This window comes from Lathyrus oleraceus, chromosome 3 (assembly GCF_024323335.1).
Source record: "Lathyrus oleraceus cultivar Zhongwan6 chromosome 3, CAAS_Psat_ZW6_1.0, whole genome shotgun sequence".
NCBI lineage: Eukaryota > Viridiplantae > Streptophyta > Magnoliopsida > Fabales > Fabaceae > Lathyrus > Lathyrus oleraceus.
The window spans coordinates 60692221-60701571 of record NC_066581.1 but is presented as its reverse complement, the minus strand read 5'-3'; the positions used below and the strand labels follow the sequence as shown (position 1 = coordinate 60701571).

The window sequence follows — 9351 nt, the reverse complement described above, 5'->3', positions numbered from 1 at the left end:
TGGAACAATCTTGTGCACTTGGAATTTTCTTGCATTTCAAAGTACATGTATGATCATATGAACTTAAAATAAGGTGTCCTTGAATGTATTTTTATTAAATTAATCAAAGCTTAAGGTAACTTGTTGAAAAAGGCATGGAAATAAACACATGAACCTTTGACTTTCTTTGAGAAGTTAACAACAAAACTTTGAGATACCCTTTATCCAAACGAGATTGCAAGAGGCTTGAGGACCTTGGAGATAAATCTTCTCGATATCCTCTATAACCTATCTTTACATGAAAATAGCCAATTATGCTTGGATGATCATCAAAAGTTTGGAGACATTATAGGTCATTTGTAGACTTAGTGAAATTTGACCTATTTTCAAGTTACTTATTCTCAACTTTCAAGATTCATAAATTCTCCAATTTTCAACATTTGAGGTTGATTTATTTTGCATAATATCATTCATGATGCCCTCTATAAGTTTTCTTCAAGGGTCAAAGTCAAATTATGCTTGGAAAGCCATGGAATTCATTGATATATTACAGGTTATTTCCATCCATTTGGGACTTAAAATTTTCTAAGTTACATGACCGGTTTGTCGTGCCAACTTCAGCATGTTACAGATTTATGCTCAAGCATCCAAATGCGACCTTTTTTTTGGCACATTGTAATCTTTGATATGATGTCAACCAAATGCAAGAAGAATGGGATCAAAAAGCCTCTTGAGCAAGATTCCACATTGAGTTGAACATGTTGACTTGGAACTGAAGAAATCACCATGATCCGAAATTTGAACTTCACTAATCTCAATTATAAGCCAAATTACCAGGCGTTTTGGACCTAAACATGTTTAACCAAGTCTCCAGAAGTTAATTGACTCTTAAAACGCATCATTTGACTGAGTTTTGATGCATTGGAAGTAAAACATTCCTCACTTCAGGATCAAATTTATTTTTCACGAATTCAGCTTGATTTAACACGTATTTGGATCCCAATTCATTCACTATAAATAGAGGAAGCTACTGCATTAATTTCCAAGCTTTTGAGAGTCAAGAAACCCCTACTTCAATCTGAAATTTTCTAGAAAAACTCAACTATCGTGTTTTTAATTCCAACTTGTTTCAACCCAATTTCTTGATTCCATTAGCATCTTTGGTCTTCTATGAAGCTTTTGCAAAAACTCCTAAGCTCTAAGACCTTTTAAAGTGACCAGGCCAGATTGAGCTTCATCAAATTCTGATCACCATTTGGACAAGGTAGTTCTGAGCATCATTTAGACTCAAACAAGTTACCACAATGCAATCATTCACTCTCTGATGCTTTCCCCTAACTTATCTGTTGTTGATGGATCGTGTTCATCATTTAATTTTATTTTTGTGGCTTGTTTCTGAAACTTCTCTGAAATTCCCCATGCTCTGTTTTGATAAATGAATTTGGAGCATGAGGTTGAATTCGTTATGAGGAGGCGATCAAATCGGTGGTGGTCTCGTGGTCAAAATTTACTAAATGATGAAACTCTAGTGAAGCACCATCAGGGAAGATGACCGGAGTTCATCTCAGGTCATCTGAGTTTGGAGACACGCTGGACATTTGAAATGTTTTGATTGGTCTAATTTAAATTAGATCTCGTGTTTCATTTTTGTTAATTTCCATCGTGCGCCAGCTTTGTGATTGTTGGATTTGCCACGTCAATTAATGAGGTCAGATCCAACGCTCCGTGTTTTTTCTGATTTTATTTCTATTTCATTTTTCATTTTTCATTTCATTTTCTTTTAAAATTCATAGAAAATTCATTTTGCATCTAAAAAATCCAAAAATAGTTTCTAAAATTTTCTTTTATTTTTCATCATATGATTCCTATTTTTCCATATTTTATTTTATTAATTTTCTATTTTCCATGATTTTTTCTCTTTTATCCTTTGTTTTAATTGGTTTATAAATACTTTTATGCATTTTGAAATTTTGAAAATTTTATTCTATGTCTCTTATTTTATTTTCATCCTTCCATAATTTTCTTGGCCATTTATTTAGTGTTTTGAAGGGTTTTATGGATTTTCTCTTTTATTTCCCTTTTAAAATTCATTTAAAAATAATTTTAATTCATTTTATTGTAGTTTATGTTTATTTGACCTTTGTGGACTTCTATTGGCCTTGGATTATGGTTGTTTTGATCTAGGTCGCATCAAACTCAATGGATCGTAGGTGTTAATGGGGTGAAAATCCTAATCCACCAAAATGGATGATTGGATTTGATGATGATTTGATCAATCCTTTGATCCAATTTGGGTGTGATCTCTCTTGTCCTCTTCTTATTATTATCTTTCTTTCCCCCTTGATCAATTTGATGGTTTGTGTCCATCTTGTTCATGATGTGTGGATTGGTGCCTGATGAACTTTAATTATTTCAAATCTACCTCCTAATTGATCATGGATCATTTAAGATACTTTGGATTGATGCATAAGTTTTTCCTAGGTATCATGAAGTATGGATTGAAGTAATGGAACATCCTCCTAGACTTTGTGCTTGATCCACCATTTTTTTTCTTTTTTTGTGTGGCATAGCTTTAGGAGAATGATTTACATATCAATTATTTAGTATGTATTAACACAAACATTATTATTGACTGACCTTATATAGTTGTGACTTCTACATAAGTCCAATTACGATTTTTTAACACATCGCTAAATTTGTCCCAAAAGTAAGTCATTTTCATAAGTGGGACTGTAAGTCTCCTATTGCTCATGGTTTTGTGGGAAAAATATTGTTTCCTTTCCCATATGAGAGCTAGTGGCATAGTTGTTGATTTTATCCATGTTGGAGCCCTTCTCATGGTGATGTAGAGGTTCATATTTTCATGCTTGTGGGTGAATAGTTGAGTTTTCTCCAAAAAATGACCAAACCATCTTTCATTTTTGATCATTAATTTTATTTATCTTATGCTCTTTATTCTTTTGTCATTTACTTTATATTTTATTTTAGCATCTCATATCATATTGTTTGTGCTTAAGATATTTGTTCTTTGTCCATTTGGACTTCTTTTTCTTTTAAGGACATTAATAAAGAAAAAACCTTAAAAAATTGGTTCTCTTGACTCACTGACTTGAGGATACTATCCTTGGCATTATTGTGGAGTTATGAACTTATAATTAGGACCTTGACCCTTGCTTTGGGAGACTTTGATTTGAGACCTTTGGATTCATCATGCCCCTTTGACTTTGGGTTTCTTTTGAAGACTTGGTTTGGTTACTTTGGTTTCATCTGTCACATGGATTATTCTTTGCTTATTTGGCTTGCTTGAGGATTAATCCAAATGAGGGAATTCTTGCTTGACTCATATCATAAAGCTTGCTATCTCTTGGTTAGATATTTCCTCCCTAGCTTTTACTTTATGTTCTAGGATAATCCCTTCTTCTCCCCCCTTCTTTATTTATCAAAATCTTTTCTCCCTTTTTCAAAAACCTTCTTGTTTTTAAACTTGAACCACTTTCTCAATAAACCTTGACTTTTGTCAAGTGATTTTTAAAATATTTTCTTAAGTAAGTGTTAATACATCTTAAGCATGTTTAAACCAATTTCAAAAGACTAAACAAAATACATAACTCATCCAAACTATTTTGTGCCTTTTGTGCACTTTTTCCTTTTAAAACTTTTTCTCAAAGTTTAGACATGAGTCATTTCAATACTAGAGATGTAATTCTCCTATCCTCATACCATTGGTGATAATTAATTTCCATCTACGAGAGTTAGTGGCATAATTGTTGATCTTTATCCAAGTTGGAGCCTTTCTTTATGGTGATGCAAAGTTTTCATACTTGTGGATGGCTAGTTGAGTGTTCTCCTTAAAATGACAAAATGTCTTATTCATTAAAAATGAATCAAAACAAACATATATTTTATTTTTACCATGAACTATGAGGTTTTGATCCTCCATTGCACTTTATTGGTACATAGGCATGAGACTCAGAAAGTCTTGGCAAACACAAAATTAATAAAAACATTTCTTTTCTCATCTCCCCAATCTTTTGCAAAGAATACCATTTTTAAGCAAACATGTATAGATTTCAAAGAGGTTCCTACAGAGTACTATATATGTTTAGGGTATTAATACCTTTCCTTTGTATAACTAACCCCGTGACCCCTATCTCCTTTTATTAGTTTTCTTTTAAAACTTCGTTAGGTTTTGTTCGTACTTTTTCCCTTTCCCTTGGAAATAATAAAAACGCAGTGGCGACTTTTGCTTTGTGAGTTAAGTTTATCAATAACTTCATCATAATCTTTTTACCGCTATAGCTGCATTTTAGAAAAACAAGTATTCTAGTCAGATGTTGAACAAGATGTCCTAAAATGTTGGTTCAACATTGGAGTGTGACCTATTTTAGTATTCTCTATGATTTGTATCCTTTTATGATACATATGAAGATACGCTGAAGATTTAGTTCACGAAATATGTGAGTCAAGCAGAGCATTTTCTAAAAAGCAAAAAGATTGTTTTGCCTTGACTTTTTTATGAAGTAAAGATGTCAAAACATTTTAGAAAACATTTGATTTGATCGAAATCAAATTTGTAGAAGATTATGCATAATCCTTTTAGGAATTTGGCATATGATAATATTTAGGTCATGGCTTTAGTGAAGGGTATCTCGATGTGAAGTTTTTCGATCACTTTCACGAACTTCTTATATTGGGTGTCTTGTTTAGTCTGTTTAAGTCTTTGCGGATCTGGAATTGGTAATATATAAGGTGGCGGTGGTACATATGTTTGATTCTCTTAGTTTCCATTCATTGTTTCCTTATCTTTAATATCCCTATTTCTTTGTTTTTTAGGTTCTACGGGTTCCTCATTTTGTTCTTCTGGGGTAGTCAAAACATTTTCTTTTGGCGTTAGCATGGCCTTTAGAGTTAGGTTGGGCTTGTTCAGGGAATAAACCTTCTAGTGTAGCCTGAGCAGCTTGTTGTTGTGCTACTTGAGAGATTTGGGTTTCCAGCATCTTATTGTGGGTTACCATAGAATTAACCCTGTTTCCTAATTGTGAAATCAGTTCATTAATATTGACGTTTTGGTTCATGACTTCTTTACTCTGTCGAGTTTGAGTCGTGAAAAATTCTTCCATGATTTTCTCAAGGTTTGACTTCCGAGGGGTAGTTTGTATCGATTGTATTGGTCTTTGGGATTGGAAACATGCTGGTCTTTGAGGAGTAGTGTTTTGGGGAAAACAAAGTTATTGTTCTTGTAAGAGAAGTTTGGGTGATTCCTTCATTTAGGGTTATAAGTGTTCGAATAGAGGTTTCCTTGGGCATAGTTAACCTGGTATGGGTTTGTTTCATCTAGTAGACTGCGTTCGGCAGTCACATGTCCTGGTGTCCCATAGATTTCGCATCCGGGTTATACTTTAGATACGGTGGTTGTGGGGTTTATGACTAAGCTTTCGACCTTTTGGGCTAGGGCGTCCATTTTGGCATTCATATGGTCTAGGCTGCTAACCTTAATGTTGTAGAGAAGTCCATTGTAGAAGGTGTGGATGATTAGCCATTGTTCTAATACATGATGTGGACAAGCTCTTAATAGGTCTTTGTACCTTTCTTAGGTGTCAAAGAGGGACTCACCATCCTTTTGAGTGAATCTAGTAATTTGGTTACGCAGGACGACGATCTTACTTGGTGGAAAGTATCTAGCAAGGAATACTTTCTTCAGGTCATTAAAAGTAGTGATGGAATTTGCTGGAAGGGAATCTAGCCATGATCACGATATGTATCTGAGGGAAAAAGGGATAAACATAAATGTATAGCCTCAGGAGCAGCATTATTGCATTTTAGTCTGTCGACTAGTTGAATGAAAACTTTTAGGTGCTAGTTTGGGTTCTCTGTTAAGAGACCAACGATATGCAACAAATCAGGCTTCAATTTGAAATCGTTAGCTGTAATAGTTGGGTTGACAATACTTGAATGAGGCTCTTCGTTAGAAGGTAAGGCAAACTCTTTGAGTGGCCTACGATTTTGGTCTTCTACCATTGCTCTTTTAATTCGTTAGAGAAAAAGTCAAGCTCTTACGTATTTTTCTAGTTCAACTATTAGATCTTCTAAAGTTCCGGTACAGTGAGTGGTTCGCATTGATCGGAGAGGGTTGCCTTAATACAGACGGTGTAAAAAAAGGTTACAAAATTTGACGGTATTGGTCCTTAGCAACGGCGCCAATAACTTGATTGTGACTTTATGAGTTTATCGAATTATCTAACTACTAGTAAACAATCTATCACATAGTTTTAAAAGATATTGATCCCATAGAGACCTAATTGTCAATCTATCGTTTCTAGTTGCTATGGTGTTTATCTAAGGTGAATGAATTAAGCAAAGGAGAGATGAAATAAATAAATTTAATAAATTTAGACAAATAATACTGGGATGTGGCACTCATCAAACAACAACACTCTTGATTATTTGTAAATAGGATTGTTGTATGGGGAAATATTTTCTACTTTGAAAATAATGTAATTGAACAGGAACTGTCTCTTTCGCATATTTAGAACCGGATTTGACCCACCAATTTATACCATCCACTATCACGTGTGACCGGCGCTTATTGCGTTAAAGTAGTAAATCCTATTTTAAGAAATTAGACATTTTACTCAGTTGAGAAGTAATTTTGATTGGAAAGTTTAACTTAAAAGGGTGTCATGCTTTCGCTTAGGTAACTGAATCCTAAACATATAAACGCGTCCTCAAATAGTTTTAAAACCTCTTTCCAGAAATACTAGACTTTCCTAGTTAATTAACAAAGTGCTTTCACGGTATTCGTTAATAAAAAACAAACCAAATTTATTCTTTAATGTCAGACGATTTTCGATCTTACCCGGCGTTTTCACGGTTCTACTTTCGCAGTGACCGATTAAATTGAGTTCAGAGAAACTATATTAAAACCAAAATAGCCCACAATTGAAATCCTAAAGAAATAATAGTTACAGTACCTCCAAATGATGGTCCTCACATCCCAACATCAATGAATTAGTTTGACATGCTTATGACAAACATAAAAACATAGATTTGAAACTTAGAAGTAAACATTTAGGAAAGGTAATTGAATTGAAAACTGAGGTTTAAAAATTGGTTTTGAAAAGGAAATAACGACAAGAACGTGTGATTAACAAAAGTAAAGAAATATGGTGCAAGAAATAAGACTTGAAAATAAAAGATGTAATGTGAGACGAGGAAAGTAAAGTGAGAGTAAATAAACAAAACGACATAATAAAAATGTGTAATATAATAAAAACCTGCTCCAAACGGAGGCTTGAATCTGGTACAAAATAAATTGTTGAAGACTTGTAAATAAATATAAATGGCGGCAAGATTAAACTATAGGAAAATAAAGTTCTCCAAACTTCGTACAAACCCAATGATATTTAGTTCTATAACCCCTCGATGTGACGAGTTATAACATTAATCGATAATTCTAGTGCTTAAGATTATGCTAAGCTTGGATGCCTCGGAAAATGAAGGTTTACACCTATTTATAGTGTTCCAAGGTTCAAAATATTAAGTGGGAAGTTTCTTTATTCGTGGGAGAGAATATAGGAGTGCATGAAGTGAGTGGGAGACTAGACAAGTCCATTTTCTAACCGTGTAACCTTCACAAAGGATGGAGAACACAATGCCTAGGTGGTGAACACCACCTTCCCAACGTATGGAAGAGTGGGTCAATCGACCGTTGGTGAGTGGGACACGTCATTCTTCTTATGGCATTCTCCATGGCGGATGCCACATAGATCACCTTGTGTGTAATTTCCCATTTTTTCTTTGTTTTGCATCTGAAATGCTTTGTTTCTTCACACAAGGCTCCTATATGGTCAAATACCTGAAATGCAGATCAAATATCCACATAACACTAGAAATAGAGGTAAAAAGATAATATAACATGCACAAAAGGAGTCCAAATAATGGTGTAATTTGTTGTTATTAAACTCCCCCATACTTGAACCTTTGCTAGTCCTCAAGCAAACATTTATGAGCATATGAAGGAAAATAGTGGTGCTCTTGTAATTTATTATAGGCTAAAGAATCTAATAAACTCAAGGTCATATTGATAGGTACTAACTCGCAAACTAAGGGTATCATAACAACACATTCCGCGTTTACGGTCATCAATCTCCTTCATATACAAACCAATTCGCATCATGTCATTATGCCCAAGCCTAACTTACTCGTCCCATTTTTCGTCCTTTTATATTTAGGCGCAATCACATTAAGCCCAATATTTGTTCACACACGGCAAACGAACCTGTTAATGACCATGATCCATATTATGTAAAAAATTATGATGAATATGTAATATTCTTAGATGTTTTAGAGCCGCTAGGCTAAATGACCGGGTGAGGGTCACCTAACTTAGAAGGCGGATTCCTTTTTCCATTATCTTACTTTTCCATATTTTTTTCTTCTTTTCTTTCTCTTTATCATGGGATCATTCACCTATTTGCATCGGTCCGCTTACTCGATGGTGATTCAAATGGTTCTGATTGCTAGGATAAACTACTCAAAGAGTTATTTAGGGGAGAGATTTCAAGGCCATGGAATAACAAGTATCCAAGTCGATCTCTATAATTATGAGATTTATGGTGTTAAGACGATACTGATCTTTTGGGGGATTTTCCAAGTCTCTATAACTTATCTCTAACTTGTCTAAGAGCCTAAAATTTCAAATTAAACACTTATTTTCTTAAAGACATTTTCTTTGTAAGGCTCATGAAATGATAGAATTAATAAATAGCAAAAATCATGCATAAAGACTCGACATCACATGCAATGACTCGGTGAACAAATTAAAGCTAGAAAAGAAAGCCTAAGCAATTATACTAAAAAGCAATAAATCTATCTAGAAAACAAGGAAAAGAAAATGGGGGAAATAATCAAAACATGCATTAAAGATTTGAAAAAATGAGCAAAAATCCAAAGGTGCGAAAAAATGAGCGAAACTCTAAAGGTGCATATTGGAAATGAGTAAAATAACTGCAAAGAAATAAAATCTAGAGTAAATCTAATAATTGTGAAAATAAGTTCCTCCCCCACACAAGAACTAAGAATTATCCTCAATTCCTAAAAATCTGCGGATGAAGTAGAGTTCTTGATAAACGTGGTCCATCTATTCCTGCATATAATCCATTAAGTGGTGGAGAACGTTACTGAGAGTTGAGATATTAGTTTGGATGGCAGTAAGTTCACCAGTAAGTGGGCCAGGGTTATTGGTTTCAACCAGAGGTGATGAGGGGGCATTTTTAGTATCATGTGTGAGTCGGTATTCCTTCCCAAAGATTCAGAAGGTAGCAAAGCCTTGGACTCGGTTTATTCCTACACTAGGGTTGTATCGATAGGAGC

The 9351-nt window shown here is 34.2% G+C and overlaps 1 non-coding gene across 1 annotated transcript; it reads left to right on the top strand.

The window, feature by feature from the left end:
• Positions 1-5525: 5525 nt before the first annotated feature.
• LOC127134157 (small nucleolar RNA R71) lies at positions 5526-5632 on the top strand. Its single transcript, XR_007807916.1, has one exon. It is a non-coding gene; the product is annotated as a small nucleolar RNA R71 (small nucleolar RNA).
• The last annotated feature ends 3719 nt before the right edge of the window (positions 5633-9351 follow it).